At 38.9% G+C, this 24993-nt stretch overlaps 2 long non-coding RNA genes across 3 annotated transcripts in view; one reads left to right on the top strand and one right to left on the bottom strand.

Moving 5' to 3' along the window:
• LOC101751140 overlaps positions 1-24993 on the bottom strand; it is a 119405-nt gene that overhangs the window by 261 nt on the left and 94151 nt on the right. Inside the window, exons 1-4 of one of the 2 annotated variants that reach the window (XR_005858659.2) lie at positions 24080-24210; positions 13309-13438; positions 6868-7091; positions 4147-4225 (exon numbers count right to left, since the gene is read on the bottom strand). This is a non-coding gene — a long non-coding RNA (uncharacterized LOC101751140). Of the gene's footprint in view, positions 1-4146; positions 4226-6867; positions 7092-13308; positions 13439-24079; positions 24211-24993 lie in introns of those variants that run through there. The other variant, XR_006938731.1, reaches the window with a different exon arrangement.
• LOC112532117 overlaps positions 1-24993 on the top strand; it is a 214778-nt gene that overhangs the window by 148386 nt on the left and 41399 nt on the right. The gene's annotated exons all lie outside the window — the stretch shown is intronic.

Genomic DNA, 24993 nt, shown 5'->3' with positions numbered 1-24993 from the left:
GAATTCAGACTGGTGTGTTGAAAACAGAGGCCGACTAATTGAAGCCTGTCCAGTTTGCTGCATACTCAGGGCTCCTCTGCAGATGAGGTATCTTGAGAATTGGCATTTAGTTATAAACAGCAGCACGTCTGTGAGACTCTGTAAATATGATCAAGTGCTAACTGTTACAACTAGATTATATTTAATTGTGCATTCATCCATAAGACTTAGCCCTGTAAAGATGAATTATTAATTTGGCTAAATTTTGTGAGGTGATAACAGGTTTAATTATTTCAAGGGTTTCACACATTATTTCCATGACATGAGAAGAATTTACTGCTACTGCTTGTCTGAGAAGCTATGATGTTTATTCTGAACACAGTGTATATGAAAAGTAGCCAGTCTGCATTTAAAAAGAAAACAAGGATCTTTGACAGGTTTTGACTGGAGATAATGGTTATATCACTGTTGTCTAGAAAAACAGCATTAGTAGTAATTATACACATATAAATGTATGTGTAAATACATACATATACATAAATATATGTTAGTACTTCTACCTAAAAAAAAAAAAAAAGAGAGAGTAAACAACCTTAACACCCTTTTGATATGACAAGCCATTGCCAGTGACATTGACAGGGGGGTCAAGTGCACTCTCAGCAAATTTGCTGATGACTCCAAGCTGTGAGGTGCAATTGACACACCAGAGGGATGGGATACTATCCAGAGGGACCTAGACAGGCTTGAGCAGTGGGCAGAGATGAACTGATCTAGCTGTTCATGTCCCTGTTCAATGCAGGGGATTTGGACTAGACGACCTTTAACAGTCCCTTCCAGCTATAAAGATTCTATGATTCCATGATACAGATCACCTGACAAGGTATTTCTAATCCTTTGCCTTTCCCCTTTCTCTCTTTGGCCAGACTTTGGTACATTTTGTACAGTTCTCCCTCATCAGAAGGCATGTTCCTCTTGTTTTCCTAGTTCATCATCAGGATTTAGAGACAAAGAATGTATTGGCTCATTCTCTACTATCTCCTGGTTTCACTAGTTCTTTCACTTTTTTTCCTAGATATCCATAGGGCAATCTGGATTCTTGTCTCAAAGAAGAGTGGTAAAACAGCTCCCCCACGGAGTTCCATAACTCACCAAGGATTGTTTGTTCTCACAGCAAAAAAGCTTTCCCTCAGTCTTTGTCTCTTGTACTTCTCTGGGGAATTGGGAGGGCATGGATGCTGAACTCATTGGGTGGGTAGCAGCTATGAGCCCAAAGTGCTCATCCAGGTTTGCTTTGCGTTGTATGACAATACTGTTTTCCATAAAAGGAAACACAGTTTTTAATGTGTCAAGAGTGAAAACCAAAAAACTTCCAGTCTTCTCTTGAAAACATGTTCAAAACCATTAACAGCAGTGAGAATGAGTAGCTTTCACTAAGGATGTAATTTAAATATCATGGGTTTATTCAGATGTAACTGTGGCCTAATTTGTTTGGAAAACTTATTGTTAGTGATGCAGAAAAAGAAAAGAGCTCAGTGCACACATTGAATATAGTGGTAGCAGTTTAGCAAAGAAAACCTTACTGTTTATAAGGAGAACTTATGTGCTGTGGAATCAGAAAAAGAAAGTAAACACTGATACCTACCATGTTTTTTTTTCTGTTTTTTTTTTTTAAATAATGTGTTTCATTTCAAAGAGGAATGGTACTTTAAACCTATTTTTTTTTGTCATAGAAGATACAAATATCTTAAATACACATTGACAGATCTGCACAAAAAATCCTATTGCTTTTAGACCAAGCTCATAAAAATTCATGTAGTTCTAACCAATTCTAATATCTTTGATACAGTACTGTTAGAGTATGAGAATCATTGAAAGCAGTAGTTGGAACAAACATTGTTATGCCAGTAAACATGAAAAATTAACTAACAACAGTTAATCTTTGTTATAAAACCAGACAGCAGAAGTAACAGCAGGCTCTGCAATAAGTATGGGCACACATCCTCATCCAAAACAAAATATATGCAAATCCTATGCAGATGTAAGGTTTTTGCTGAGTTGTAGCTAAGAATGTATAACAGGTCAGCAACTTGTTTGAAGACAAAGTTGTTAAAGATGATATCAAATACAATATTTCAATTATTTCTCATTCAAGCAAAACTAATTCTCTCTGTTCAATATAAAACATTTTTTTACTCTACAGCAAAAACAAAACAAAACAAAATAAAACCACAACTGTTTTGGTACTTTGAAAGTAAAATTTCAGATCATTCACTTGAGATGTATGAGAGCTGGGCTTTAGTTCATGCAGACTGCAGTGTAGTCAACTCTATTTCCTGCAAGTGAATATCTGGATAACTAGATGAAAGAAACCCTCTCTCTTTTGCTCTACGTATCAGAAAATCTTCACTGAAAAAGCAGAGAGAAGTTAAAAAAAATAATTCCGGCAAGAACTGAGTATCTCATGCTGAAGTATCTCATCGAGCTAAGAATTTTTTTTTTCTTTTATTCTTAGAAATATGAGGCTGAAGTTCAGATTTGCTTTCTGTCTGATTCAAAGTAGGCATCTGATTTAGGCTTTCTAACTTTTACTGAGAAGTGAAACTTTCTCTAGAATCCTGGCTTCCCTAATTCCTTCCATCTGAAACAATCCCACCTTCTTCGTTCTCAAATTCAGCAAAGCAATGGATCAAAATGGTCTTTGACTTGGAGACTGGATCTTCCTGAAGCATAATGTATGGATTTGGGTTTCTGAACTAACAGATATTTAAGTATGAAGTCACAGTGCATCAGCACCACAAGGTGAATTCTGAATGCTGCCCTACATACACATTGTCCTTGTGTTTGAGTACTCTGCTCCGGAGTCAGATGGTTTTGACTCCAGCAACAGAAGATGGGAGTCTCTAGATGCTATGTCTTTGCTGATAGCTCAAAATACTAAAACACCTCATTGGCAGGGAGTCGACACACTTCCCTTTCTCCTAGCCCTTCTCTGGCTGAAAATTATTTCTTCAGATTAATACGAAATCAAAATCCCTGTTTTTTCATTGCCAAAACACACTTTTAAACGAGTTTACTCATTTTTTAATGGCTTTACAGAAATATCCCTCAGAATAGAGATAGCCTTGACCTTTCAGTCTCTCCTCTTCCAAAGAGCCTCTGAAGAAGGCCAGAAAGGGACTCCTTTACTCCTATGGAAATAAACTATAGTTGCCACAGTGTGTCTTGCAAAAGAAAAGATCATCTACATCACAGAAGCTTTCATGCTTTTAGGGATCAAACAAGTCAGTACTCAGAGAGCACAGAGTTTAAACTAAGCCATGTTCCACACCTGTGCTGTACTTCTGGCTCACAGTTGAAGATCTTCCCTGTCTACTTCAGGCTAAGTAAAAGCATGCAATGCTTGAACATTCATAGAATTAGTTTCAATATACGAAATTAAAGATAGGATTTTTAACTATCAAATTTAAATAAGATGCAGTGATGACTGATGTGATTTTCTCCTAAAGGTAAAGAAACCTGAGAAGAAAGTCTCAATAAGCTGGAACTGATTCTTATTTAACACAGCTGTTTAAATACCTAAGTTTGTTGAATGTGGCACTCCCAGAGTTTACATATTTTGATATGGAAAAACTGATTCAAAATTGGCTTATTTTACATGAGAAATATTTTTGTTCAGGTGGATATAAGAGTTTTATTTCTTGTTTTGGTGTACAAATATAAAAAATCTTTAAAAAAAAGTACATTTACAGCTAATTATTTATTAGTATTTCAGTTTGAGAACTAGAATTGCAAAAATGTACGCAGTGGCCATAGCTCTCAGTACCATAAACAAATCTATTTGTGAGTCCTATTAGTAAATATGGTGTCCAGTTGGAAATGTTTACAAGATCGGATCTTAAAATAGAAACTGTAATCAGCGGGCTATGTACTCGTGGGTGAACAACTGTAAATATTCATTAATGATACCAAAAATACATGAAAAATGACTGATGTGAGACCTATTAAGTTCAAATCAAGTAAACTTCTTGTTTTACTCAAGAACCAACCTCTTTACTAATAAAAACTTCATGCAGGCATAATGCACTGAGGCCCGTGGGTTTTATTCTTTGTTTTGTTTATCTCATTAAATTATAATGGAGCAATATAGAAAAGCAAGAATTTTCTTACCTTTATCGGTATTGTATCTCTCCATAATAGGAACTTGTCTATATGTAAGTTGCCATGGAAGTAATCCCTCGTATGGAAACTACAAGACACAAAGAATGAAATAATACTGTTTGATTGAGCAAATTCTCAGCTACAAAACAGTAGTTTTCAGCATAGTCATCAACATTAGCTATGCATTTTCACCAGCAGTGAACAAGAACCTGCACGCCACACTTGTAAAAATCTGCACCAGCAGAGGTGAAACACTGTTGCTGTAACCGCTGCTGAAATACGTCACCCACCACCTCACTGTACTCATATCAACTTTTTGTTCTCCATAAGCTTTCAGCAAGTAACAGTGAATGCCAATGGGTGCCATTTTTTCAATATGGAGGAATTCATTTCCACACGTTTGCTTTATCTGCACTTCCATTTCAGATGTCATTCTGTCATACTGTCCCTCTGCTAGAATATGTCACATGGTAGCAAAATGTAATGGGATATTGGTGGAAAGGTTCAACTTCTACTGCCATATCACCAACATCCTCTTCTGATGTCACGTGTCAACATGATAAAATAGAAAGCATTACTTTCGGAGCAGCCCTTGTATTTGTAAATGCTACTAAACGAGTTAGAGCTTAGACTACAGAATCATACCCTGATAACTTCTTTGAACATTGATTTGCTGACTTGAGGAGCAATAGGCTTAAGAAATCATCACTAGGATGCAAACCTAGGATTTAACTTGTATACTTGTCTTTCTCTGTTGGATACCGAATACCATGAGCCTGGAGTCCAGCTCTTACAGGTCAATACGAAATGGTCAATAAACCCTGAAGAACCATAAATATCTTTTTATCTATCTTGTTCTCAGCTTAAGACTCAAATCACAGAGCTGGGGACTGCCAGCATAAACCAGATCCATTTTCTTTTAAATTCTGGTTTCCTAACATCACATTATTTTACAGCCATCAATATGGAATCACAGAAACTTTTGAGATGGAAGGAACCCTTAAAAGCCATATAGTTCAAATCCTCTGTAATGAACGAGGACGCACAGCTAGATCAAGTTGCTCAGAGCCCCATCCAACCTGACCTTGAATGTCTCCAGGGATGGGGCTTCCAGAATCCCTCTGGGCGATCTGATCCAGTGCCTCACCATCCCTATTGTAAAAAACTTCTTCCATACATCCAACCTAAATCTCCTTTCCTTTAGTATGAAGCATTTTCACCTTGTCCTGTCACCACAGACCCTGCTAACGAGTCTCTCCACTTCTTTCGTATAGCCCCCCTTTAGATACTGACAGGCAACTATCAGGTCTCTCCGGAGCCTTCTCTTCTCCAGACTGATCAGCCCCAGCTGTTTGAGGACATTCTGAATTCTTGTCTGCTGTTAATGGGGATGTATGTAATGGGGCTGAGCCTTTGATCTGAATAATTAGTGAAAGATCATTTCCTTTCTAGTTTTGTGGTGATTATGTAACTGAGCCCTATGTGTAATTGAAATCATCAAGTCTTTCTATAATTAAAGCACAAAGTGTTTCTTTTTTTCTTCCGTGCTTTTCAAATATAGAGTGAATTTGAAAGCATTAAAATAAGGAGCATCTTCTGCATTTCACATGGTGTGAAACTCAGGCTGTTATAACAGCAAAACATTTTTATGGCTTTTTTTATTCATTTTGCAAATAGGCTATTTTTTTCTTCTGTTACTTATAATTGCTTCTAATGCTTATTATAGAAAGATCCAATAAAGGAGAATCTCTTTGTAATTACTCAAACAGCAGACAAATTTTCTAATTAAAAACAAAAAGTCATGATATTGTAATTGCTCCATTTCCATAGCACATAAGTTACACACAAAAAGAAGTCCAGATGATATAATTATTTCACATATATTTTATAGCACCATGAATGATTTTCTCTTCCGCTATCAGTTCAGAAATTTTGTTCTATATAATTAGAAGTTATTTCCTTAATCCCTTTTCAGATTCACATAATTAGAAAACAGCAAAAAATACAGTTTTGAAAGCAGAATATAGTAAAATATACATTCTCATTGTATTCTTCAGCTTATATATAGCACAATATAATTCATGTCTAAAATCCTTCCACTAAAACATTGAAGATATTAAAGAATAAGCAATAATTGAAAGTAGTTAAAGGTGGTTCATTTTTATGATGTTTTACCAGTATTCTTTTAAAATTGAAATTTTGATGAGAAGTATGCTTTCACTATATGGGTATTTATACACAAAACCACATGCATACATAAATAAATAATTTTATAAATGCACAAACACTCAATCCTTAGCTAATGAATAGAGATAAAAGAAGAAAAAAATGTGTTCCTGGTAATTTTTAATGTGTTTTTGCCTAAACAGATTCTTAAAAATTCAAAGTTATTTATGAGGACAATACTACATTCTTTTACTTTTTTTTCCTAATGTCGCCTAGGAGAAATACGTTTATTTTTCTTGATGAGTAGGATTTGCACATTTAATTATCAAAGAGACACAAATAAAGTCTCATTACTGTGCTCAATCTTTGTGTAATTTTACAGACATGAGAATCCAAAAGAGCAGCTTTTTCTCTAAAGACATTTCATGGACAACCTGTGTGCAGACCACAGCACTGGTTATTATAGAGATGCTGCAAATGGTCTGTCTGGAATGAACTGCAAGTAAACAGCTGGTGCAAAGCCCATGGCCCTGGTATGCAGCTCAGCTGCTTTCTTCACCCTACCTTTCATCTTCCTCCCACTGCTGGGCAGGAAGTACCCGAGAACCAGCACCGGCTGTATCCCCACTGCACAGTCATCTCCCTGCTGCCTCAATCCAGCCTAGAAATGCAGCCAAGGAGTGACTGCTCACCCATCTCTGTCAAGCAAGGATGCTGGTTGGACTGTTGAGGGATCTAGACTCTGGAACAATAGAGCGGTAGAGCAGCTTTTGTCAGTTTCTCCTCACCTGTCAAGTTCAACAGAGAAATAGGGATTTAGTCAGCTTTTTCCATCTCAGTGTGAAGATCATGTGTTTTATTATCCCCCCAAATCCTTTGCCCACTGCCTGGAGACCCATTCACACCCCAAACAAACAACGGAATTGTCCATGAAGATTTGGAAAGTTACTCCAAATAAGGTGAAACTTGAGTCTTCCAATCTGCAGCCTGCTTTATTTTGTAGCAACCCATCACAGAATTTGTAAAGTACAAAACCAGATTCCACAATAACTTTTTTTTTTTTTTCTTTCCTTAATAAGTTTCACAGTCCAGGATGCTTCTAAATAAAAGATGACAGGGTTCAGGACAACTGAGGACTACCTACTGTTGCAGTATATATATTTATGTGGTGTGTGGATGTAACAAGCTGCCTAGATGCTGTAGAAATGCACATGTTGATGCACAGTGATTCAGATAAACCCTGGGTTGGTATCTCTCTGTCACACTCCCTTTGAGAGCAGCCCTGAGGGGGACAACTTGGCAGTGTTGGCTGATGAAAGACTCAGCATGAGCCGTAAGTGTACTGCCCAGAGGGCCAGCTGTATCCTGGGCTGCACCAAAAGAGGTGTGGGCATCAGTGCAGGGGAGGTGGTTGTCCCCCTCTAGTCTGCTCTCATGAGACCCCACCTGGAGTACTGCATTCTACTAAAGGGACTGAGCATAAGAAGTACACCGGTTGGAGCAAATCCAGAGGAGGGCCATGAGGATGATCAGAGGGCTGGAGCACCTCTTATATGGAAACAGTCTGACAGAGCTGGGGCTGTTCAGACTGGAGAAGAGAAGGCTCCAGGGAGACTTCATAGCAGCTTTCCAGTATCTAAGGTGGCCAAAGAAGAAACTGGAGAACTGGAGAAGGACTGTTTATCAGGAAGTGTAGTGACAGGACAAGGGATGATGGTTTTAAACTAAAAAAAAAAAAAAAAAGGAAAAAGAAAAAAAGAGAGATTTGGATTAGATATTAGGAGTAAATTCTTCACCATGAGGTTCATGTGAAACAGATTGCCCAGAGAAACTGTGGATGCCCCATTGCTGGAGGTGCTCAAGGTGCTTTGAGCAACCTGTTCTATTGGATTTGTCTCTACCCATGGCAAGGAGTTTGAAATCAGAAGATTTTTAATGTCCCTTCCAACCCAAGTCATTCTATGATTTGACTTAAGGCGCCCCTTGAAAAGGTACAGATTATTCCCTCTGCCCCTCTTGTCCTTGATCCTCTGCTCATCTCAACACACGGAGCAGTTAAGCCCAGTGTGTTTCACTCCATGTTTTGTTTTTCAAATGCATTTAATTCTGCTGGGTTAGCACCTGGAAAACAGCAGCTGGTTATAGATCTAGCAGAAAAGACCATCTCTTCTGTTCCTGTTTATCTCAAAAGAAGCTATGTACAGCCATGAGTCTGTACTTTAATCTGATGTGTGCCATAGCTCAGCATTGCTAATTTTGGAACATATCCTTTCAGTGTTACATTGCTTAACTTCAGACAGTTCCTCTTCAGTCTATTACATGTCTCTGTCTTGCACAAGTTTTTCTCATGAGCTACTGGGCTTTGTTAATGTGAGGCTACTGATCTAATATGCCTCCATGCAGAAATCCTTTGTGTCACCTGTAGCTTGTGATTTTCCTGGGATTTAAGTTTATCTTACTTCTGTTCACCTACTTAGTTCCTCTCTCACTGGCAGCAAACACTACCATGATTAGCAAGTGTGTGTTAGATCTGTCACACTGAACTTTCACTCCTCAGTGAGTGGAGGATTCTCAGTTTGTCTTTAGTCAATCTAATTCTCAGTTTGTCTTTAGTCAATCAACATCTTTAAAAGCAGCTACATGAGCCACAGCTATCATAAAATTAGAAAATTGTGGTTTAAAGTGAAAATGTTCAATCCAGCAAAAGTAAATGTTGAGTCAGCAATCTGTCCTCCTGCCTGGCAGTGGCTGTACAACTAAAATTCCTGTATCTCATCTGCTGAGCAGGCAAGAATCTTGCCCAAATGAAAGCCAGCAATGGCTGTAGTGCTGGCTACTGCTGTGTGAGGCTTTTCTGTGCCCTTTCTTGAGAGATTTCTCTTGAGAAAGAAACATACTTTTTTCTGCTTATCTGTAAACCCACATAGCAGTGCCCAATCTCCTAACATCTTGCATGGTTGGAGAACAAACCTAGAGAAATCATAGCAGGAGTGTTTATGTTTCCTACCACTGAATATGCTATGAGCATGGGTGTTGAAGCTTTTGTGTTGATCTTTCTATGCTCTACCTGCAGCTTAATCTGCCAAAAAAGACAGCTGTTGTACGTCTATTTTAGGTGGGACTGAGAGCATGACATTCAAAGTTAGAACAAGGCTTCTCAGAAACTGTGAGGGAAAAATAGGGCAGGAAATATTCTACAAAGTTTCAGATAGCATTTTAGTATTTCTCCTTAAAGGAACATTGCAGGTACATTCTTAGGAACATTCTTTTGTAATGGTGTATTGCTATCTGCAAGGAAGCCACCATGAAAGTATGATATTGCTGTCTGCATCCTTCACTTGCAATATTAATTACTTTGAGACCTGTCTGATAGATTGGCTCCTGCGCTCTTCTAATGCCTAAATGAATATCTGCTTGGAAGGAACATAATTAGGAAAGTGCTAATTGAGTTCTTAAGTTTAAATGGAGAAGGGCAATGAAGGAACAAGTAAGGGCAACAAAGTTGGTGAGGAAACTGAAGCACAGGTTTCATGAAAAGCTGCTGAGGGAACTGAGGAGACTCAGGGGAGACCTTCTAGCCCTCTACAACTACCTGAAAGGAGGTTGTGTTGAGATCAGATCAACCTCTTTTCCTGCATAAGAGGGAGTGACTTCAAGTTGTGCCAGGGGAGGTTCAGATTGGATATTAGGAAAAATTTCTTCTCTGAAATAGTGTTCTGGTTCTTCAATGGGCTGCCCAGCGAGACGGTTGAGTCGTCATCTCTGGAGGTGTCCAAGAAACTGTAGATGTAGTACTAAGGAACTTTGTTTAGTGGGCAATATTGCTGGTAGGTGGATTGTTGAACTAGATGACCTCAGTGGCCTTTTCCAATCTTAATGATTCTATGAATCAATGAATACAAATCCTTTGGCTCTGTCACTCTGCCCTTGAACACCTAGGCTTTCTGCCGCAGCAGCAGTGATCAACTGCTCCTGTTTTAAATTTTTAAATGTTTTGACATTTAAAACATTGTGCCTTTACTTCAGCTGCTTGCACGTGTTGCTTTTGCTCCCTTTTACAGAACTGATGACAAGGGTGAGAGGCAGGGGGGCTTGCATACCTGAGCCAGAGGGATGTTTTGCAGTGAAGGAACAGAGTTGACTGTCCATCTGCCAGGTCCTGTAATGACTGGAGAACAGGATTTTTATCATTTGTCCTAGAGCTGCTTTCTTGTGTACGTGATGCTTATGTGGTTTGCAATTTATTGAAAATGCATCATTTAACTGCGGAGAGTGAGTTTGCTTTTAGGTACACAAGTACCTAGTCAAAGTATTTATTGTAGCAGTATTTCTACCAGGGTGACTGCCTTTGAAGATCTGCATATGCTGATTGTTCATTTGCTGTATCTGTCCTGTGAAGAATTTTTTTTTCTGAACTCAATTTAATGTCATAGCAAGAAACATATCTGCATCACTAGTCCCAGATTCTCACTTCAGCTTTTGGCCTGACAAGCTGCTGTCCTTGCAGTGTTGTGTCCACATCTGAGAGATTCAAATGTGCCACTAAAGCTGTGTTACAGTCAGTGAATCTCCTCTCAGATGTAAACTGCTTCCTGACTTTCTGTATGGCTTGCACTTAACCTGCTATTGTGTGCTGACCCAGCCAGCAGCTGCCACCCACCCAGCTGCTCACTCACTGTCCCACAGCAGAATGTGGGAAAGAGTCAAAGGAGTGAAAGTTGAAAACAGTGGATTGAAAGGGAGACATGTTAGTGATGTAAAGCTATGTGCGCAAGCAAAGCAAAATAAGGTACTCATTCACTGTTTCCCATTGGCAGGCAGATGTTCAGATATTTCCCATGAAGCAGGGCACATGTAATAGACGCTTAGGAAGACAAAGGATATAAACACAAGAATTTCTTCCTTCCTTCTCCTTTCCTCAATTTTTTTCTTGCTGAGTATGACATCTTTCATTATGAAATATCCCTTTAATCAGTTTAGATCAGCTGTTCTGTTTGTGTCCCCTCCAATGTTCTTGGGCACCTCTAGCCTCCTCACTATAGGAGCTGAGTAGGAAAAAGGAGAAATAAAATAAAACCTTGATACTATGCCAGTAGTGCTCAGCAACTGCTAAAACACTGGTGTGTAATCAATGCTGTTTAGTCACATATCTGATCTATATGGGCTTCTATAAACAAAATTCACTGCATCCCAGCCAGAGCCAGCACAGCAACCTACAAGCTCATCAAGGAGGATGGCTCTTTTCTGATTACATGACCACTAGGAGTTCAAGCCAGTGGAAAAATAATGTGAGCCATCCAATGTTAAGTCTAAAAATTAAATGATTTCAGAGGTAAGCCCACTCCGATATTGTTAAAAAGCTCATATAGCTGTATCCAAAGGAATCATATTGAATAGAAACATCAAACTGTAGAAATTCTATGCCAAAAAGGCTGGAAATAATTCAAATATTCAGTTACAGACTGTCTCCAATTTAATTTCTGCATGCACTGAAGGGGTATTCATTTTTTTTCCTACTTACATCTCCCAGAGTATCTTTAATGTGCCCTATTAGTCTATAGGTATGTATGCTTAGGAACTCAACAAACTGTATACTTCTGTTTCCATGAATGCAACAGTTTATATATGTAGAAGGATTGAATACTCAGGATTTCTTTCTTTTTCTTGACAAGGCTAAGAGTTACTAAAAAATGCTACTACTGCTCATAAATTAATATCTAAAATAAGAAATATTCCAACATTTTCAGAGAAATAGTTTTTTAAAATTGTTGAAAAATAATTTTCATATATATTTTCATAATTTGCCTTTATTTTACTAAAAAGTTACTTTGACATCTGTTTTAAAATACTTCTGTTGTCTAATCCAGTCTATTAGATAGGTCAGAAGTTGCAGAACAGTGGTTTTTGAATTTACCACCAGTTCAGCTCTCTCTCCTAATCTGCATACACATCATATAATAATCTCCCTAGGGCAATTTGAATCCATGCCTGTGAAAGGAAGTGATTTTTACATAGGTTGCTGAGTCTGCATTGTGAAGGCTCAACTACACGACCTGCCCTACTGTGTACTGCAGAGGAGGCAAGGGATGTCTGAAAAGTTGCCATACCTCGTTTATGAACTACCTCTGTTCAAGCAATGTGATGCCTGAAGAGTTTTAGCCACAGGAAGGTTCATAAGATGAAGGAGTTGACACAACACATGAAAAAGGGGTAATTACATGCCTTCATTTTTTTCCCTAAAATAAAGTATATTTTCTAAAGATACACTGAAAGAAACTAAGGATTGGCAACTTGGATCCCTTTTGTATCCTTACCTTCCCAACCATAACCTCAGAAGGTGGTGTAGCTTCAGTGATAAAGGAAAACTAATCAGGGATTTGCTTCAAGTAAATGCAGTCATTGAGCCTAGACTCAGAGGCTCATAGAGCCTGTGTTCCTTTCTGAGGAAGATCTCTGACAACTGTGGGAGAGATTGAGGCTATATGTGAGAGAGTTGTGCCTACTTACCACTTCCAACTACAGAAGGCACATATATATACACTTGTACACACACATACGGAGACATGCATTCCTGCATACAGCCACTTCAGCCTCTTATCTTATCTTATTTATTTATTGCATCTTTCCTAGATATAATAAATACATTGTGAAACAAGACAGAAAATGCTGGTATGGGATAAATCAGTATTTTTCCTCACATTCTCTTGCAAAACATACCAATCCTATCAAGGACTCTGGAATTGTAATAAACAAATTCAAGGAGCTTTTAAATCTTCAACAAGATAATGACACATTCAGAACAGGGTGAAAGATACAAAAATGCAGATTCATCTAGCATCCAGGCTCCTAACTCCAATTTTATTGAGACATCTGAGGTTTATGGAGGAATTAGAAGACTAAATTATTTTATGAGTCTGAACCAAAGACATTTGGGACCATTCTTAGGGCAACAAGATGAAAGCATTTTGCTAGTGGAGGTTCAAGGGGCCCACTTAAAATCCTTACCGAAAATAAACTATCCCACTGTCCAGGTCTGTGTTTGCTTCATGACTATAAGCTGAGAAACTCATGTACACTCTGTCATCTTCTACACATTTTGAACTCAGATTCCAGTGGGACCCAGCCTTTTCTCTATCTGTGAAAACATAAATAAATAAATAAATATGTTTATATGTATTAGCTATCCTGGTTAAAAAAGAAATGTGTTTGCAGAAATCTATGCCTTCTACGTGATCTGGGCATAACTCAGCTATTTCTAGTAAGAAGAGAATATGACTGTAATCAGATCTCTAGGGTTATAATTTACTGTTTTTTAGTGGAGATTTTTTCTTTTTCTTCCTTCTTCCCACCCTCTTCCCCCCCCAAAATTCAACCAAGTTCTAAGACAAATTTAATTACCAGTGACATGAGTCTAGTGAAATATTGTTGAGGCCAGCATAACAGGTCTGCTGTTATCCTGTCAAGGCCAATTAGGTAAAAAGTTTTTTTCCCCTTGACATTTCCCAAAAGAGAAAAAGAAAATTTAACATTATTTGACAAGTGCTAGTAACTACTATGAATCACAGAACAGAAAAAAATTTAGTAGTATTTAAGCTGGACACTGAACACAGTCAGGAAATAAAATTCTGTGTCTTTTACAAGGTAGGTTGCATTTTTATCTGAATATTTGTGTGGTGGTAACAGGAGGAGCTATAAGACATTTTTCAGAAAACCAATAAATAAGACAGACCTTACTGAGTTGGAAAGGATACATCAGAGTTACAGATACATCAGAGATACTAGCCTTCAAACAATGAAGGAGTAAAATAATAATAAAAAAAAATAACCTGAGGTCTTCACACTATCTGTATCACAAGAGTACATGAGTTAATCATGCATCCTTTCATGATACTTTGAAGAAAGGAACATGCTTTTGTTGGTCCATGTTAATATTAATTACATCACAATTATTTTGTAGGGGAGTTGCTCAAGTAAGCTTATAACCATGGAATTGGAAGAGGTAATACTCAAAGCTGTGTTTTTTATCTCCACTTCAGTCAGAAGAAATTTAGACAGGGTGAGTTCTCAGTAAAAATAGTCAAATATTATCTCTTTTCTCCTATGGACAACTGAAGAAGTTTTACTCCTCTTAAATATGCTGCATCTTCTGCAGCATGTGTTTCATCACGCACAGAGAATAAAAGGTGTAGTCAGGCCTGATCTGCTGCTACTTAGAAATCCTTTTTATTCATCTTACACAGTAGCTGAGAGACTGAATAGCATAATATGATGAAATAAATAGAATCAGATATCCCACATGACTATTACATTACTGAATTCAAGGACCTGTTGTTTATTCCAATGAAGCTAAGTAAGTTTATCCATTAATATTAAGGCCAGCAATGAATACACACTTAGCATCATGAACCTTTAATATTGAATTTAAAATGCAAACTAGGGGATACAGTTAATGTATCATCTATATGAAACAAATTGTGACAATGTCTCACTTGAGACAGAGAAGTACATATTAACCTATTTAAGTATGCAACAAAAAGCCATCTTATACAAAAGTCCATCCTTTACAAGTGATGTTAGCATAGTAACATGAGAAACACGAAGAAGACCTATGAAGAATTGGATTACTGTGTATAGGCTGGTTCCTGTCAGCAGAGCTGGAGAATGAAGCACGTGAACAGGTGTGCTGTCAATAACGCAAGCGCTCTGGGATATTGATAACAGATATAGTGATTAGCATGAATGTAAGAGCTGAAAACCTCTCAAATTATTTGTGAAAGAAAACAAAAACACAATGCTATGCCTTCTAGTCTCCAAAAAAGTACGTTAAGAAAAGCTTGGCTTGGATGAGAAGGCTATACACTCCTGAGCAAAGCTGAGGACCTGCACCTGTTTCTAGCAGCTGAAAAGTTCTGCTGCTTTTTGATATTCAGAGATGATTAGCTTCACAGTAGCATTGGTCTGAAGGTGCAAATGTGGTCTCCTCTCCTCTCCTCTCCTCTCCTCTCCTCTCCTCTCCTCTCCTCTCCTCTCCTCTCCTCTCCTCTCCTCTCCTCTCCTCTCCTCTCCTCTCCTCTCCTCTCCTCTCCTCTCCTCTCCTCTCCTCTCCTCTCCTCTCCTCTCCTCTCCTCTCCTCTCCTCTCCTCTCCTCTCCTCTCCCCAGGAGTGCTCACCTATAAAATCCACTCTAAACATAGGCCTTTTAGTTCCTGAAGCAAAAGAGAAGTTGTAGAATAAGCAAGAGAAAAACTTTCAAAACCCCTTTCGAAAGTTAGAATCAACAACTTTCAATGAGATTTAAATGGTGCAACATCCATTTGAAAGGAATAGCCTTATGCCTGACTATTAGCTCACTGGGGTTATTGTAAACATCCACATACTACCAAAGTACTTCCACTCAAGCATGGGCAAAACATTCAGATCATTCCAGCTGATATGTTTGCAATTATGTATCGCTTTGGCTGATATTAAATGGGTAGTTACAAAGAGTAACTCATTTCAAAAACCATTTGCAAAAACTTTACATGAATTAATAAAAAGATATACCCTTGCACTTCCCAGCTAGTGTAATATCTTAATACTGATGATTATAACCAGTGAAGATTATGAGAAAAAGTCACCATTTCTTTAGGATGGTGCCTGCCCTAAGCTTGTAAATATGTATTAAACACTGTATTCCTCATTATCTGTGGAATGCAGGTTCTTCTGCTTTTTATTAGCTTTAACATTTTACACAATTGAAAGGACTAAATCATTCAATAAAAGAAGCAAAGCATGCCTCTGGATTCACAGTAAATTTACTTAGCTAAAGGATTCTACACAGCTTTGTTTATTGTATTATAAAAGAGCATGCAAACTTGCAACATTTTCATTATTTGCCACATTTATTTTTCTTTACTTGCCACATTTATTTTTTCTTTAGATTAATTCAGAGTTATTTATATAATGAACATTTTGCAACATGGGAAAATTATTTATGACAAATAAAGCCCTTTTAATCACTGTGGATTTCCCTTTTTACTTATAGTAATATGCACATAAAATAAAATATCCTACATTCACAATGCCCTGATAAATTAAAACAAAACAAAACAAAACAAAACAAAAAAAGCCCTTTAATTCAGTGGCCTTTTAAATAACTTTCAGTTCGAGACTAATGACACCCTAAAAACTATTTATCCTGACAATATGTAGAAACATACTTTGATGAACTGTCCTCTTTAGAGTGATCAGTGATCCTGAGCTGCAGATTTAAAGTTAAAACAGGTTGAGAGGTATCAACAAAAAGAAGACAATTTCCACATCCTTTTCTGTCCTATGAATCAAATGAAATGTGCTTTATGTCATAAACTCCAAGTGGAAATTTTCTTCTTGCAGAGATGATGTAGGGTAGCTTTAGACTAGATGTTAGGAAGAAATTCTTTACTGTGAGACACTGGAACAGGTTGCCTGGAGAGGCCTGTGAATGCCCTCTCTCTGGCAGCATTCCTGGCCAGGCTGGATGGGGCTGTGAGCAACGTGGCCTAAAGGGAGGTGTCCCTGCCTATAGCAGGGGAGTTGGAACTAGATGATCTTTAGGGTCCCTTTCAAACCAAACCATTCTATGTTTTTCTCTTGAGTACGTCATATATCATAAGTTCTGATAAAAGATAAAAGTTGTGTATGTCTTAGTTTCAGCTGGTATCTCATTGTTTTCTTCAGAGTGTCTGGTATGATGCTATGTTTTGGCTCTAGGAGAAAAACAATGTTGATAACACACCAATGTTTATACTTGCTGCTAAGCGGTGTTGTACAGAGCCAAGGCCATTCACAGTGAAGGGCCCAAGGAGCTGGGAGCAAACAGAATTAGGAAAGCTGACTTAAACTTGCCAAAGGGATATTTCATAGCATGTGGCATCATGCAGAAGGAATTTTGAAGTGAGGGGGGGAGTTCTAGCTCTGTTCTGCTGCTCAGCAGCTAGCTGGGCACTGGTCTGGGATGGGGTGAGCAATTTCTTATTCATAACGTGTATAGTCATGATTATTATCGTTTTCCTTTTCTCCGTCTTAGTAAATAGCTTTATCTCAACCTATGAATTCTATTTTTTTTTTTTTTCAATTCTCTTCTCTATTCCACTGGGAAGGGAGGGAGGGAGAGAATAACTGTATGGTACTCAGCCACCTGCCAGTTTAAACTACAGCAATATACAAATAGAGTCAACTTTATCCGTGAATTGATTTTGGAGATGGAATTTTATTTTTTCTGCATTGTGGAGAAAACATCCTCACAAAGCACAACTGTGTGTTTGGATATTTAATAATGCAGAAGGAGAGATGTTGCCTAGGAAAAGGCTAAGAGAAAAGAGTGAAGAGATGGAGTAAGAGCACCTTTCTCCCTCAACCATAAGGCATCTCCTGGGAGAGATTGAATGGTTTTCTCTCTGTGATGGCAACTAAGGACATGGCAAATCACGAGGCACTGAAGAAATGGGGAAAAGTTCAACACACACACACACACACACACACACACACACACACACACACACACAAAAAGACAACACAAAACCCAACCTTTTTTATGAGATCTGAGTGTAAAACACCTCCCCATTGCCTATCATATCTGGGTTTCTGTGGAAATAAGCAGGAATAAATAAATAAATAAATAAATTTCCTTATGAAAGAAAATACAACATACATCACAAGGGGTGGACATAAGAGATGCCTATAAAGAAGTGTGGCCAATATGCTGGCAAATAGAATATAGAGAAGAGGCAAGAAAAGAAGAAAATGTAAGAAGCTGAAGAGAAACAATGGAGCACTGTAAACTTTGGTGTGTCACAGTGGCCTGTTCTGCCAAGATAGTTGTGACACTGGGATTATGAAATCCAAAGAAAATAACCACTCTATCTACTGAGTGGCAGTTTGCAGAGATGAATCTGCCAGTCTCTCTGAAGAAACTGTTTTTTTACTAGTACTGAAAATTCTTACTTTTTTTCCAAATACCACCAGCTCAGCTCTTGTTCTTCTTTTAATCTTTCACTCCCAGACAGGTCACTAAGACAGTAATAACAGTGAACAGAAAGCCACTCTGGAAATGAAAGACGCAGCCATGAACTTTCATTTAGGTGTTGCAGTCCCAACAGGTAGTCATTTCTTGTAAGGCCTCAGCCTTGATCTTCAAGGCCATCAGTGACTTAAATCAAATGGCATCACTGATTGCATGTCAACACACAGTGGAGAAAAATAAATCTGTCCTCTTGGTCCAAACAACTGGCAGACACATAGAAAAGTAAAGAAAACTGAAGAAAAATATGTCAGAAATAGATTCATAGCAGGCAGGAATTTCTAAAGAAAAAAATCTGATTGGGAATGTAATCATTTTCCACCTTTAATAAAACTTCTGCATGTTTAGACAAAGGTTTCTTGTATAAAACACATCAAATGGGAAGAAGTTGAAAGAAGAAAAGATATAAGGACATTTTCAGGACAAACCCCTGACAGTACAAAAAGCAAAGAAAGTCTCAGCTCTTCATCTGGTTTAGATCATTACAGATCCAGAAATATGCAGTGAAATTTTGCAGTTTTATACCAGGCAAAGATCTTTATTTTGAAGTACTTGAGTAAAAAGAAACTAAGACCTTTTTAGGTATAATGCAGACAAGTACTACATATAAAAAGAAACTCTGATACGCACAGGTAAACAGAAATTATAAAAATGTACAGAAGGGTATTTGACTTTTAATCAGACTCCTCAGTCACATCATCAAACAGATGAAGATAAAAACTTAAGAAATTAGCAAATGAAGATAGTTGTAGACCACCACAGGGTTACTTTATTTTTCATTTTTATTTTTATTTTTAAGATTTTAAAGATGGCTCAGTGAAAAAGTTGACTTGATTTTACAGCCAACTATAAGAAATAATTTCTCCATTAGTCAGTATTGCTTGGTCTTAATATTATTTCATTGTTCAGCTGTTGCTGTCTCTTGAGTGTTTGAGCATGGGAGCAGCATTATCCGGGTAGGCAGCAATATTCTGGATCTCCCAGGTGCTCTGTAGCCTCATTAAAATAATCTCATGATGCAACTTATTAAATTATTTCTTCCCTTCGGGCTTTTCACTTTTCTTTCTTCTTACACATCCTAGCTATCAGATAGTAACAAGTGATTTCTGAAACACTCTGTACTCTTGCAGTCACTATTCTACTGCTGGTATTTTAACAAACCAGTTTGTCTTGTGGTAGCTACATTCCTTTTTTTTTTTCTTTCTTTCTTTCTTTTTTTTTTTTTTTCCAAATAAGAAGGGGAAAATATTTTAATTAATTAATTTGTTTATTATTGCTAACTGAATCTCCTCAGGAAGGGAAAAGGAGTAGTGTAGACTACAAATTCTGTTGTATACATCTTTTCCACACATTGAACTAATTCCTTTAAAGGCAAAACAAAGGTTTCTCCACTAAAGTGAGGAAGAGAGCAGAAGCTGGTGTGAAGTCTTCTAGCTAACTCTTTATTAGATACCATGTTAATCAGAGCCTAAGATATATCAAATCTAGATATATAAATTGTAACAACTACCTATTCTGCTAACTATTTTCTAAAGGTCTATGGGACTTAATGATTAAGTTATACTGGATAGTTAGAGGGTACAAAAATGACTTAATTATCATCTTCTGTTTTTAGCATTACACGGATCTGGATAGTACTAAAAGATAAATTATGTACTGTATGTGATCCCTGCAAACAACCTGTTCAGAAGATGAATATTTTTTGTTCCTGTGTGTACCTCAAGCTCTTTCTAGTCTTGCAGCAGACACACTGTGACACTCTTTCAGCAAGCAGTAGTCCTTAGCGCTATTGTTCATAAGAACATGACAGTACATTATTTCCTGTGACATCATATTTCCTGTGAAGCATTGCTGGACCTGCTGCTCACCAGTGCAGAAGAGATCATCAAAGATGTCAACGTTGGAGGCAGCCTGGGCTGCAGCGACCATGACCTGGCTGAGTTTGTGATCTTGAGGGATGTGGGCCTGGCAAAGGGTGGGGTCAGGACCCTGAACTTTGGAAGAGCGAACTTGAAGCTGTTTAGTGGATTGTTGGCCAAGATCCCCTGGGATGCTGTCCTTAAAGATAAAGATGTTTAGGAGAGCTGGCTACTCTTCAAGGATGCCCTCCTGAAAGCACAAGAGGTCTCCATCCGTCTGAATAGGAAAGTGGGCAGACGAGATAGGAAACTGGCATGGCTCAGCAAGGACCTGCTGGGCACACTGAGGGCAAAGAAAGGTGCGTACAAGCTCTGGAAACAAGGGTGTATCACCTGGGAAGAGTACAGGGATGCTGTCCAGACTTGCAGATATAGGATCAGGAAAGCCAAGGCGCAAGTAGAACTGAACTTGGCAAGGGATGTGAAAAACAATAAGAAGACATTCTACAGGTACATTGGCCAGAAGAGACAGGCCAAAGCAGGTGTACCTTCTTTAGTAAATTTAAAAGGAGAACTGGCTTCAATGGATGAAGAGAAAGCTGAGGTACTGAATGAGTTCTTTGCCTCGGTCTTCACTGGTGGCCAGGATTACAGTCTTCCTCACATCCCTGAGCCCTGCACCCCCAAGCCTGCAGGTGGGGACCAGGGGCGTAAATCTCCCCACACTGTAAGGGCAGAGCAAGTCTGAGACCACCTCATGAGACTGGATGAGTACCAGTCTTTGGGGCCGGATGGTGTGCATCCCAGGATTCTGAAGGAGCTGGCTGAGGTTACCAAGCCACTCTCCATCATATTTGAGAAGTCATGGCTGTCAGGCGAGGACCCAGATGACTGGAGGAAGGGTTACGTCACTCCCATTTACAAGAAAGGGAGCAAGGAGGACCCGGGGAACTACAGACCGGTGAGTCTCACCTCTGTGCCTGGGAAGATCATGGAACAGATCCTCCTGGATGACATGCTTGATCACATGAGGAATGAGCGTGTGATCCAAGACAGCCAGCACGGCTTCACCGGGGGAGGGTCATGCTTAACCAATCTTGTGGCCTTCTATGATGGAGTGACAGCATTGGTGGATCAGGGGAAGGCGACCGATGTCATTTACCTGTACTTGACCAAGGCCTTTGACATGGTCTCCCACCACATCCTTATCTCCAAATTGGAGGGATGTAGATTTGATGGGTGGACCACTTGTTGGATAAGAAATTGGTTGAAAGGCTGCAGACAGAGGGTGGTGATCAATGGTTCTATGTCCAGGTGGAGCCCGGTAACGAGCGGAGTCCCCCAGGGGTCGTTCTTGGGACCGATGCTCTTTAACATCTTTATCAATGACATCGACGATGGAATCGAGTGCACCCTCAGCAAATTTGCTGATGACAACAAGCTAAGTGGTGCGGTTGACACGGAGGAAGGAAGGGATGCTATTCAGTGGGACCTTGACAGACTTGAAAGGTGGGCCCGGGTGAACATAATGAGGTTCAACACGGCAAAGTGTAGGATTTTGCACTTGGGCCGGAGGAACCCCAGGCATCTATACAGACTGGAAGGAGCAGTCCTTGAGAGCAGCTCTGCAGAGAAGGACCTGGGAGTCCTGATGGATGACAAACTTAACATGAGCCAGCAGTGTGCTCTTGCAGCTCGGAAAGCAAATGGTATCCTGGGCTCCATCATGAGAGGGGTGCACTCTCTCATGAGTAGAGAGGTGATTGTCCCTCTCTACTCTGCTCTTGTGAGGCCCCATCTGGAGTACTGTGTCCAAGTATGGAGCCCCCAGTACAAGAAAGACAGAGAGCTGTTGGAGAGGGTCCAGAGAAGGGCCACAAAGATGATCAGGGGGCTGGAGCACCTCCCCTACAAGGACAGGCTGAGGGAGCTGGGCTTATTCAGCCTGGAGAAGAGAAGGCTGCGGGGTAACCTCATTGCAGCCTTTCAGTACCTGAAGGGAGCCTATAAACAGGAAGGGAGTAAACTCTTTGAAAGGGTGGGTAACAGCAGGACAAGGGGGAAAGGTTTTAAGTTGAAAGAGGGAAGATTTAGGTTGGATGTTAGGGGGAAGTTCTTTACCAGGAGAGTGGTGAGGTGCTGGAACAGGCTGCCCAGAGAGGTTGTGGATGCCCCGTCCCAGGAGGTATTCAAGGCAAGGCTGGATGGGGCCCTGGGCAACCTGGTCTAGTAAATGGGGAGGTTGGTGGCCCTGCCTGGCAGGGGGGTTGGAGATTCATGCTCCTTGATGTCCCTTCCAACCCAGGACATTCTGTGATTCTGTGATTCTGTGATCTTTTCCTCTTGCACTTATAATGGGGATATTTTTGCCTTGTCACTTTTTGGATGGCTGTGACAGAGGGACTTGTGTCTTTGAGCCCTCTTTTCCTTTTTTAATTCTTACTGAAGCTTGAATGTTAAGCAAAAATATTTTCTTCAAGCACAACTAACAGCAACGTAAGAACATCTCATTGCAATAAAACCTGAAGAAGACCAAAGGTGTGATTACTAATGAGATGCTGATGAAGTACCTTTCTGTGATAAATCTACTGTGAAGGACAACTGTATCCCTTTATGTCTTCTCCTATCTTTAACATGTGCAAAACTACAGATTATCAAGGTAGATCCTTATTGACAACTCACATTTTGGTCTTCATCCTTTTCACACCCACTTGAATTGGAGCAGAAAATGTGCACTCAATTGTCAATATCACTCAAAAGGCAATATCTACTGGGTATTCATGCCAAAGGAAAGCACATCTAAAAATTAACTCATCCTCTCCTTTCCAAAACAAACAAACAAGAAGAAAAAAATAACCTGCTTTGAAATGCATTTTTAATGCAGGCCTTCTCTATCACGGTGTGTAATTACTAATATTTCATTCAGAAGGTTATGCTTATCAGTCTGTTAACTCTACATGACCATTTGCATTCTATGAATCTATGGGTAGCTGGCACAGCTGTCTGCACTTCAGCCCAGGCAGCTCACACCAAGCCCTTGGGCAGAGCAGAACTATACTAGGCTTTGCTGCGTACTGCAACTTCTCTCCTCCTCCCAACATTGTCCCCATTCACATTCTCAGGGCAACCATAGATCCAGAGATAATGTTTTATTTTCTTGTTACAACCAAATGAGAATTCACAGGCCATTTGAAGTGAATTCATAGATGAAATGAAAGGGGTTTACTGAATAAACAAAATCTTTACTTGGAAACTGACTAAAATCAGACTTTATCTAAATGGACACTATGCTCTGAGTTCACTAAGTGGATGAGGACTGGCAAGGTTCCAATTTCATTAAATGGATACAGATCTGCTAGGCAACTTCAACTGGGATTTTGACAGAGATAAGTTTGGTCATATTCTACAATCAAGCCAGGAGATAATATATATATTTAAAGCCTTAGTGTCAGGAAATCTTGATTACAGGCTGATTGCTCAGCCACAGCAATGATTTCACTAGAAACTTTTGGCTGAGAAGTTAAAAAGAAACAATCAGAACACCAGGAGTAATGTGGGTAATAGGTAATTATGTGGTATATATACATTTTTAACCCAAGGTGTAAAGATGCCTCTACAGCAATTATATTTTTACATACATCCATGTCTTTTGCATAAATATCTTTCACTCCACTAAAACTAATAAAGCTGAAAAATTAGTAATATTTTTTACTAAGGCTGATTTAGAGCTCTTCAATCTTGCTGAAAATCCTCCTTGATTTCCTAACTTTTCCTTTGATTTTACTGGAAGTGAATGACTGTTTCTTCAGAGGATGAAGGAGCACATGAAGGAAGACACTTAAAAGAGAGCATTACTTCTTGTATGCACATGACTTACAGTGATGCAGAGCAGAACTTCTCTTCAGTAATGCCCAGGAAAGTCTTTGGGCTTTGCCTCAATATTTCTGCCTTCCAATTTGTTTCAGAAGAGATTTCTTCCTGTAATGCTGGTTCTCAGCGAGGGCAAAATCAGAGTGGAAGTATAAGTCTGATGCAAGAAGGTCAGAGAATGTGTAAGATCCTTCTTGAATTTCAGCAGATTTTATACCTGTCTTGAGTAATCCTAGCAATGACACATTTGACTGTGGCTTTATGGTTTCCTGTGATGTTTCCCAGACTGAGGCCACCACTACTGTAAGCTACATGAACCAATCAGACTCACAGTTTACTAATAAACACTATTCCAGGAGAATATGACCCTTCGACACTTGAAAATGCTAAAACAACAATGGCTCCATTCTGAAGCATCCTCGAGATAAACGTTACCTTTGTGTAACTGGGAAGGTTTTGCTAGTTATGGAGTTTATCTCCAGATTGTCTCTGTTACTGAGCAGTTTAGGTTTGTAGCCTCAAGTGAAAAAGAATGCATTGTAAATCCAATCTCAAGAGGAAAAATTGCATGCAGTCAAACGATGCTACATACTGTTACAACCCTAAAAGGATGAGAGTTTGTGTTACAGGGTGTTCTCTTCTTAGATTAGAGAAGTACAAATGATACAGGATAAATGCTTTCAAAAGATACCATGCATTTGTGCTTTCAAATGTGGTTTTTAAGCAAGAGTTTTAATTAGAAATAAATTTTAAAACAGGCAAATTTATATAAATTGTATCATACATAACATATAATTCTATAAAATACATGCCACCACATCTATTAAATATACTAAATAAATATACACATAATTTCATATTTTAAAATCCAGATAGTTGGCTCATACTTAACAAGGCAAGCTGATAAGACAGCTCTGCTCC

Source organism: Gallus gallus, chromosome 3, assembly GCF_016699485.2.
Source record: "Gallus gallus isolate bGalGal1 chromosome 3, bGalGal1.mat.broiler.GRCg7b, whole genome shotgun sequence".
NCBI classification, from domain to species: domain Eukaryota; kingdom Metazoa; phylum Chordata; class Aves; order Galliformes; family Phasianidae; genus Gallus; species Gallus gallus.
The sequence above is the reverse complement of the archived record's forward strand: the minus strand, read 5'-3'. Positions and strand labels throughout refer to the sequence as shown.